Below are 9,690 nucleotides of genomic sequence, written 5' to 3'. Positions count from 1 at the left end.
TTTCACGAAAGATTAAGAACTACTAAGAATACTCTAGGTGTTGTGAGCCCAAGGATGGACACAAGATTGAGCCACAGACGGTCTGTGGTTGACATTCTTCTAATTTGGGTCTCTGCTTGTCAAGGACAGTCAAACCAGGGTGTTGTAGCTCAGCCCTTATTCCCCATCATAAGCAGGCATCCTTAGCTCTGGGATGGGATGACTGGGCACTGGTACTGTGCCTTTCTGGGTTGGGCATAGGGAGACTCTGTGTTTCTCTAGTAAACATCCCCTCCCCCATCTGTCCCTGATTGGCAGCCAATTCTGAGGAGCAAATGGCCAAGTGAATTAGGAAGCTTAAAGGATTGTTTTGTTAAACCATCCTCATTAAACTGGCACTGTCTGCCTTCCTCCTTGTCTTTGTCCCAGTTGGGGCCATTCTTTGTGGCAGATGTTTCTTAACAGTGTGTGCCAGCAGCATCTGGAAGCCTTGGGTGACTGCTGAGGTTTGGGAAAGCCAAATCTAGAGGTATTTGGGTTGTCAGGGAAATCACAGCCATTTTTTTTATTCTGCTGAGGAGCCACCATTTTTTCCCCCCCGAAATGCCTTCTTCTCATCGCCTCATCTTCTTTTGGCCTATGAAAATGGAGGTTCAACTCCTTCCTGTAACACTTCCTAGTCTGGACAGCAGACTTTCTCCCTTCTGGGGAATGAGATAGTTGAGTTAAATGATCTGGAATAGATTGGTGATGTCTTAGGAGGGTTACTTATATTTGGAGTCTTGACATGTTTTACTACATCGCCACTACCCTGTAAGCAGAAGGGAGATGATAAAACTGTGGGGAAAGATGTTAGAATTAAAAGCACGTGTGGGAGCTACTGGAGGAGCCATGGGGAGCCTTCGGGATCTCCTTTCTTGTCACTGTCTGGAGACTTTTGGGTATTAGATTGGTTCAGCCGTTTAGATGGGGCTTGCTGGCTCTGGTGGAAAGGGAAGACATCTGTAGAGGTTGCTCCTTTAACTGCCTTGTCCTTGAACTACTGCCACTTCCCTTCCATGTCCCTTTTCATTTTCTTTGAGACTGGGTCCCCTGTAGCCCAGACTGACCTGGAACTTACTATGTAGCCGAGGATGACCCTTGACTCCTGATCTTCCCGCTGGGATTACAGGTGCCACCACTGGGCCCTGTTTAGAGCTTCCTTATTCCCTGTGGAGGAAGGATGCTGAAACAGAAAGAATGTAGGCCCCATAGTCACAAAGAACCAAGTTCAGATTCAAACCATTCTTTTTACTGAGGAGATGATTTAGCCCCTCTTACTCCACAAAACAGAATAATAAGAATAACAATAATGCCTATTGAGTCATTGCTATGAATTGGATATGATTTGTGTATGTTTCCCTCAAGGGTTTATGTATTGCAATCTATTGATTTGGTTTTTGTGTTTTTGAAACAGCATCTCATGTAGTCCAGGTTGGCCTTGAACTTCTACCTTCCTGCTTCTACATCTTAAATTTTGGGATGGCAGATGTACTTACCACACTTGGTTCATGTATTGAAATGTAATCTCCAATCTACGTTATGAAGAAGGTGAAAAATGGAGCTGGAGAGAGCTCTGTAGGTAAGAGTACTTGTTGCACAAGCGTAAGGTCCTAAATTTAAATCCCCAACATAATACAAAAAATTCAGGTGTCGTGCATGCCCATAATCCCAGTGCTGTAGGGTCAGTGGGGCTTGCTGGCTGCCCCAGTAGGCTCAATGAGAGACTCTGTTTCAAAGGAGTAAGATAGTAATGGAGCAGGGCGCCTTCCTTCAGCCTTCACTTGCCCCTAGAGGTGTGTACACCCACACCTGCATGCACATGTACACCACACACACACACACACACACTCATAAAAGAAAAGAAAAAGAGGGTGGAAGCCTAAGACAGGCATGGCGGCATACAATTGTAATCTCAGTTACAGTTACTCAGCAGTCTGAGACAGGAAGATTATGAATTTGAGGCCAGTGTATGAAATATAGCAAGATTGTTCCAAACACTATGGGAAGGAAAAAAAGATGTGAACTTAGGTGTTCAGAAATGGGACCTCTGGAAGGTGACTGGAAATGGCCATCATGGTAGACTTTCATGCTTGAATACTGGTAGCTTTCTAAGGGAGAGAGACAGAGACAGAGACACAGAGAGAGACAGAAACAGAGAGAGACAGACAGAGACACAGCAAAAGAGAGACAGAGAGACACATGGAGAGACAAAGACGGAGAACACAGAAGATACTTGTTTCCTGTCTCTTGTTATGTGATGTCCCACATCACACTGGGACTCAGCCAGCAAGAGGACCACCAAGAGAGCCAGCAGTGTGCTGTTGAGAATTTGCAAACTGAGAGCTGAACACACCTCCTTTTTATACAGTTACCTCTCCTCAGACATCTACTCGTAGAGAACAGACTAACACAGCTGTTATGTTGGCTTAATAAAATGTTATATGCATACGATTTGTAAAGAGTACCGCTTCCTGTTTACCCCCTTCCAAGCATCCCTAATTCTTGAATACATACTTGGCACCTCTGTTCGTCAGATAGTTTTCTCTGCTTTCATATTCCATATTGCTTAGTGTTCAAGCCCAGGGCCCTGATTTATTAATTGTCCTACAAAATGACAATAACAGCAAGTACTTTTTTATAACCATGTTAACATGAGCCAAGGTTGTGGTTTCTTTCCAGGCATTTTTACCTGCTGACAATTGGGGTTGTAAATCAAAGACAAAGGAGTTTCTCAGCCCACCCACTTCTCTGCTCTGAAGTTCCTAATTTGGGACTTGATCATTCTGGGTGGATTTTACCCCCACCCTGCCCCTGTGAGGGCAAGCTTGTTTATAATGGTCATGAGCAGGAGAGAAACATTTGCATTGCCTTTCCTATTGGAGAACCCTTGGTTTCCTTTCAACCTTTTAGTTTAAAAAAAAATGCTAACTTGGGCTGGAGAGATGGCTCAGAGGTTAAGAGCACTGACTGCTCTTTCAGAGGTCCTGAGTTCAATTCCCAGCAACCACATGGTGGCTCACAACCATCCATAATGAGATCTGGTGCCCTCTTCTGGCCTGCAGGGATACAGGGAGGTATGTTGTATTCATAATAAATAAATAAATCCTTAAAAAAAACTAACCCTACAGAAAAGTTGTTGGAATAGTATTTATAATAATACCCATTTATATTTCGACAGCATTAACTGGATAATGTTTAGACACATTTCTCACATTTCTATGCTCTCTCTCTCTCTCTTTCATTTTGTGTGTGTGCTTTACAGTCCACATTCAAATGTTGATAGTTGCTCAGTGACTAATTTTTGGTTGTGAGATGTTTCTCCCCAATGCAGACCCAATCCAAGGCTGCACCCACATTTTTTTGTTTTCTCTTCATTCACCTTCAGTCCAAACTGGCTCCTTAGCTGCTGTTCCTGACATGCACGGCTCTGAAGAGTACAGCTGGTTGTTTTGAGGAAAGCTACTTTGAGTTTGAAGACTTTTTTTTTCTTATGCCATTAAATTCAAGTTACACATTTTGGGGTATTCACCAGAATGTTTTTAAAAGGAGGGGACTTGCCTTCTCTTCCTGTTTTGTTCTATGCACATCTGTAGGTAGTTAATATTTATTGAATGAATGGATAAATGAATGAATGATCCAAACCTTGTCATTTAGGTACATTGATTTTCTACCTGAGAAGGACAGCTTTCTCTTTTATCTTAGTCTAGTTTTTATTATTAATCTTTGGGCTGAAAAGGTACCAAGTCCTTCAATGAGGCCTCAGTAGAAAGAGTGTGAGGTCATGACCTGGGTGATGACCTGGGGGGTGCTGTGGGGTTTCCCTTCATCCTGGGTGATGACCTGGGGGGTGCTGTGGGGTCTCCCTTCATCCTGAGTGATGACCTAGGGGGTGCTGTGGGGTCTCCCTTAATCCTGGGTGATGACCTGGAGGTGCTTTGGGTCTCCCTTCATCCTGGGTGATGACCTGGGGGGTACTGTGGGGTCTCCCTTCATCCTGGGTGGCGGTGTTCATATGCTATAGAGATAAGAAGATGAACAAGGTGGTCCTCTGATGGAAAGAAAACAGTACAGCTGTCCTGGGAGTACATGATCTGTTTTCTTTCTGAAAGAAATTAGTTATTTCAGTTTCTAGATTTTTTTCCATACTTCCCTCCCCTAGCCCCCATTTGAATCCTAAGAATGTCATAGTGAAAATTGATTTCTGTCCCTCCTCCTTTCCCAGAGGGGACAATTCCATAATTCTCCCCCTCTCTACTCTCCATCCCCTCCTACTACCACACACAAGTGTGTATTTTCTAACATTTATAAACGGTGGTTGGGCGGCCATTCTCTTCAGATTATTTATTGTTGAGAAAATCTATAACTCCTCGGACTTCTCATTTTGATGTAGAAGCTTTCATCCCTGTCGCCTGGGGGAAGTGAGGTGATGAGAGGTGCTCTCTGCCTCTCAACAATGTGTTTTCAGGCTTCCCTTTGGGGCCCTTTCTCTCTCCAGCTCTGATCACCTCGGACAGATCTGACAGTCCTTCCTGAAGCATCTGGGGCTTGGGACCAAATTCATCTATTTAATTTTGCAAGGGTTGTGAGTGCTTGATTCACAGTGCTCCAGCTCTTTTCCTGAGTCTGCCCACCCACATTTGTGTCACCCTTAATTTCACCAATGGGGGGGGGGCAGGGGGAAGCACCCTTGGTCTCTGTACCAGCTCATCCACAATAATGAGAGGGATAATACAAAACTCGGGGATGACTCAATGATGACTTTTGTTTGGTTTCTAAATGATTGAATTATGGCTAAACATCGTAAGTGAACAACCCCATGACAGAGTGTGTGGTAGTTCCACTTTGGTATCTAGAGAAGGGGACAGGTAGAAGACTGCCTCAGCTAATTTTGCTCTCACCGTGTTGTCAGAACCCTGGACATTTGAGAGAACTTCACAGCCCTAGGGGTTCAAATCCCTGGTTCTTAGTCTGAGAACCAGGCTAAGTTTTGGTTTAAAGAGCATGAAAAGCCAACATATGAACCTATCACTCAATGGTGGTTCTTCTGTCCAACCCTTGCATGACTGGAAGACCCCATTTGAATGATTTGGCTTCCTGATTTCTCTTTGCCTAAATCCTATCCTCCCCCACTTCTCATTCTGTGCCCCCTTCTCCACTTTGTGCTCATGAATATGTCTATTGTTAAAACGACAGAATAGAGCAAGTACCTGTGAGAATGTGGAAAAATTGAAACCCTTTGTGCTGTTGGTGAAATGCAAAATGTATAGCCACTGTGGAAAACAGCATGATAACTCCTTAAAAAGTTAAACATAGGATTACCATGTGAACTCCCCTTCTGGGCAGATAGCCAGAAGAAGGGAACATAGGGTTGGAAAAGATACATGTATCCTGTGTTCCTAAAAACAGCATTCACAGTAGCCGAAAGGCAGAAGGAATGCATGTGCCTGACAACGGATAAGTGGATAAACAAAATGTGGTCTCTCTGTACAGTGAAATGGTATCCAGTCTTTAAAAGGAAGGGAATCCAGACACTTGCTACAATGTAGATGACCCTTGACATTATTCTAAGGGAAAACAAATTAGTTACAAAAGAACAAATACTGTATGACTCTGTTTATCTGATGTCCATGCAGCAGTCAAACCCACAAAGGCAGGAAAAATAATGATGTTTTAGAGGACTGGAGAAGGAGGGAATGGGAAATTAGTGTTTAATGGTTACCAAGTTGGAGAAGATGAAAAAATTCTGGCTAGGGATGTTGGCAATGGTTGAACTTCATATTCATGCTTGTTTTACATGAAGTCAAAATGAGATGTTACGAGCATTTTGTCATAAGAAGAACACACAAAGATAGCCAGGGTTTTTGTCCTTCCTCTCCTCAGAGGCCTGTGTCATTGCTGAGTCCCTCAAATGTTCTGACTGTTGGTGAAATGCCATCTTTTCATCTCAGTTTTTTTTGTTTGTTTGCTTTTTGAGACAGTCTGTGTAGCCTGTCTGTTCTGGAACTCTCTATGTAAACCAGGCTAGCCTCAGTCTCACAAAGGTCCACTTGCTTCTGTCTCCTGAGTGCTAGCATTAAAAGCTACCATGCTGGCACATCTTAGTTCTCGAGAGAAGATCTTACAGTATAGCCCAGGCTGTCCTTGAACTTGTGAGCCTCCTGCTTTAGCCTTCTGATTGATAGGATTACAGGTGTGTGGAGGGAGGGGGGGGGAGTTTGCAGGCAGCATTTTTATCATACTGGTTCCCCAGTTCCTCAGTCACAGCACACCCTAACCTCTGAGAGGTTCTGTTTTCTCAGCCTTACAGATCATGGTCCAACCTCATTTGTTTATTATTTGCTTCTGTTGCTGAGATTTACATCACTGGGGTGGAGGAATCTTTTTCTGTGTGTTCTCATAGCTACGTCCTAGTGTTGAGTAGTTGGGGACCAGTAAATATTTATTGAATGAGCGAATGAATGACTGTGACTAGACATTCAGCAGTATGCACTCTTAAACTGCTGAATCATCTCTCTATCCCATAGTTAGTGTTTTGCCACTGAGATACACTGTAACCCAAGCTGACCATAGACTCACTATGCATCCATCTATGCTGAGCTCAGATTTGTACCTTCCTGCTGCAGCTCCTTCAGTACGGGGATTGCAGATGTTTCCTGAGCCTGTTCAGGTGTTACTAGTCTTCTGTGTCACTCTTGTACTTCTGACTCTTCCATCTTACCTGGGGGGTCGGGCCAGAATGCTAGAGACTCTGGGGATGCCCACATATCCAGACACATTTTCTTCTTGTTTTCTTGGGAGACCCTGGCTTGATTGTCTCCAGGGTTTTAATTTTTTTGGAAATCACAAAGAGAGGAGGTCTTATACTCTTTGGGTAGGGAAAGAAGCTGTATTTCACACAAAGGAATGCATCTCAAGAGATACCATGCTGAGTGCATTTCTCTGAAGCTTTGAGAGCTGAAAACAATTTAATAGTCCCACCAGGCTTCTGTCAAGACCTTCTCAAACTTCCGGCAAAGTCACTTGCATGTTGCTGTCTGTATTTGAAGCTGTTCTGCAGGATCCATGATGTCAGACTTGGGGAATCAGTGAGACTCACTTCATAGAAAAATGTTTTGGAAAGATCTAGGACAAGGGCTGTGTTCTCCTTAAAGACAGAGGGAAGGGTGACCTCCAGGACCAAGGAGAATGGGTGGGGTTGGCTGGGAAAGCAGGCCAGCCTGCAGTTTAGTGGGTGGATTGTTGGATTTGACTTGAGCTCTTCTTGGCTCCTTGGGATGGAACGTCTGTTTTAGAGTTTGGAAAGAGCTCAGAGACAGGAGAAACACAGGGAGAAGGCGGGAGGGAAGGAGCCAGAGGCATTATGGAATTCTCACAAGGGTTCTCAGGCCTTTCTTGGTGTTGCTTTAAGCACCTCGTTTGCTCCAAGCACCTCCTTGGGGAGTGACTGTTTCCCAATTAAACTGAGATTCGCAGACCCAGGGCTCTCATTAGGAAAAGTCCTCAGGAAGTGATCTTTAAACAGAAGACTGTGCACATTTTAGTCTCTTGTTCCCACTTCTGTCTGTCCCTTTCACTAAAAAGAAAATCCTGCTTCTAGGAATCCTAAGGACCCACAAATCTGTGCATTTATCTTCTCTGTCCTAAATGTCTCTTGTGGATGCTTGGCATGTGGTGAATAGTTCCTCATGGGTAGTCAGGGTTGGCAGAGGGAAGTGTGACATCCAGAAGCAGGCGGTACACGAACCCTGCCCCTGCCCTCTGGAAGCCTTTAGACTTCCAGATCTTACCAGACAGAATGGAAAACTAGTTCTCCTGAGCTCAGAGGCTGTAAGAGCTGGTGGGATGGAGGGGAAGGTTGGAGTCTGCCAGGCTTAGGAAAGCTTGAGACTTGCTGGAGGTTCAAGACTAGGTAGGAGGTCAAGGAACGTGTACAGGTCAAAGGCTCCCCCTTCCCACAAGGGTGAGTAAGGGTGTGAGGTGCAGAGTTGCAGGCTCACCTGCCCAAGTTAGAAAGGAGGCCGTGGGCTTCCAGGGTAGGGGAAGCAGAACTGAGGAGATCCTTTGACAGCTGAGTTTGGACTCCAGACTGACAACGGAGCATGGAAGTAACGGTAGGCTGTTGCACAGGGAGGAATGACCTGAGGGTTGCCTTTGAGGAAGGCTTACTTCTTTACTGTCACATGTTACACAGCAGTAGAGCTTTCTTTCCTGTTACATGGCTGCTCTCCCTTCTGGTTGTCGCTTGCTCCCTCTGCCTGAGTCATAAAGATGGTATTTAGAAGCACTCAAGAGGCAGAGGCAGATGGAGCTCCATGAGTTTGAGGCCAGCCAAAGTTACACAGAGAAATGCTGTCTTGGGGTGGAAAAAGATATTTAATTCCTGTGTGTTTGGATCATTAGTTTACTTCTCTGTTGTCATACCTTATAGGTCCACTTTCCTTAATCTCTAGAAAAAAGTGGGAAGGGTCTAAGGAGCACCCTAAATTAGCGAGCAGAGGGAGACAGCCTTCTGTGTCTACAACAGAGTGTCCCGTGCAGTTTCTCTGCTGAAGTTCAAGGGTATAGCACCAAGTGTGTCACCAAGCTCAGTTGTTCACCTCACACTGGCTGTCACCAAGCTCAATTCACATCACACTGGCTGTCACCAAGGTCTGTTCACCTCACACTGGCGTCACTTCACAAAAGGCCCATTAATTTTTTTCTGTTTGCTTCCTCTTTCACACCTTAACCTACAGCCTCGTTTCCTCTCTTTGCTAGACACAACTGCTTTAGTGTATTTGGTGAGAACTTACCAAACCCTTTATATCCACTTAGCCCCGACCATCCACTCAGTAAACGAGATGTGCAGGTGCTGAGTCAGGGCCTTACTTTGTAGCTCTGACTGGCCTGGAACTCGCTATGTAGATCAGGCTGGCCTCAAACGCATTGAGATCCACTTGCCTCTGGAATTCTGGGGTTAAAGGCACACATTCCCATAAGCAACTGGACTGATATAAATGCAGAATTTGGCTTATATCCAGAGTAAGAAGGAAAGACTATGGCATGACTGCTTTACCCTTTTTTACAGAGAGTACATATCTCTGTCTAGAAAAATACACAGGGATGGGTGGGGAAGACACCTCAGAGGTAAAATGATTGTCACACATGACTGATTACCTGCGTCTGGAGACATGGTTCACTGGTTCTTACAGAGGACTCAAGTCTGGTTCCCAGCATCCATGGTAGGCGGCTCACAACTGTCTATAACCCTAACTCCGGGGATCCAGCCAACCTCTGGCTCCTGGGGACACCTACACTCATGTGTATACACTACACACTCAGACACATATACATAGTTATGAATAATAAATAACTAACTCCTATAAAAAAGACTGATAGTCTGGGTTCATATTCTCAGAACCCAGATGAACCAGATTCAGTAGAGTGTGCATCTGTAATCCCAGGGAGCTTCTGTGGGAAGATGGGAAGTGGAGTCAGGAGAATTGCCAGAAGCGGTTGGGCTAGCTAGCCTGGTGTATGCAGCAAAGAACAAAGGAGACCCTCTCTCAAACAAGGTGGGAATGAGGATTGGTATCTGAGGTTGTTTTCTGACCTCTGCACATGTGTGGCTGCCATGTCCATGCGGTAGATTTCACATCTGCAATCCGACTTCTTACTGCCCACAACAGA

This window comes from Mesocricetus auratus, unplaced genomic scaffold (assembly GCF_017639785.1).
Source record: "Mesocricetus auratus isolate SY011 unplaced genomic scaffold, BCM_Maur_2.0 Super-Scaffold_100010, whole genome shotgun sequence".
Taxonomy (NCBI): domain Eukaryota; kingdom Metazoa; phylum Chordata; class Mammalia; order Rodentia; family Cricetidae; genus Mesocricetus; species Mesocricetus auratus.
The sequence above is the reverse complement of the archived record's forward strand: the minus strand, read 5'-3'. Positions refer to the sequence as shown.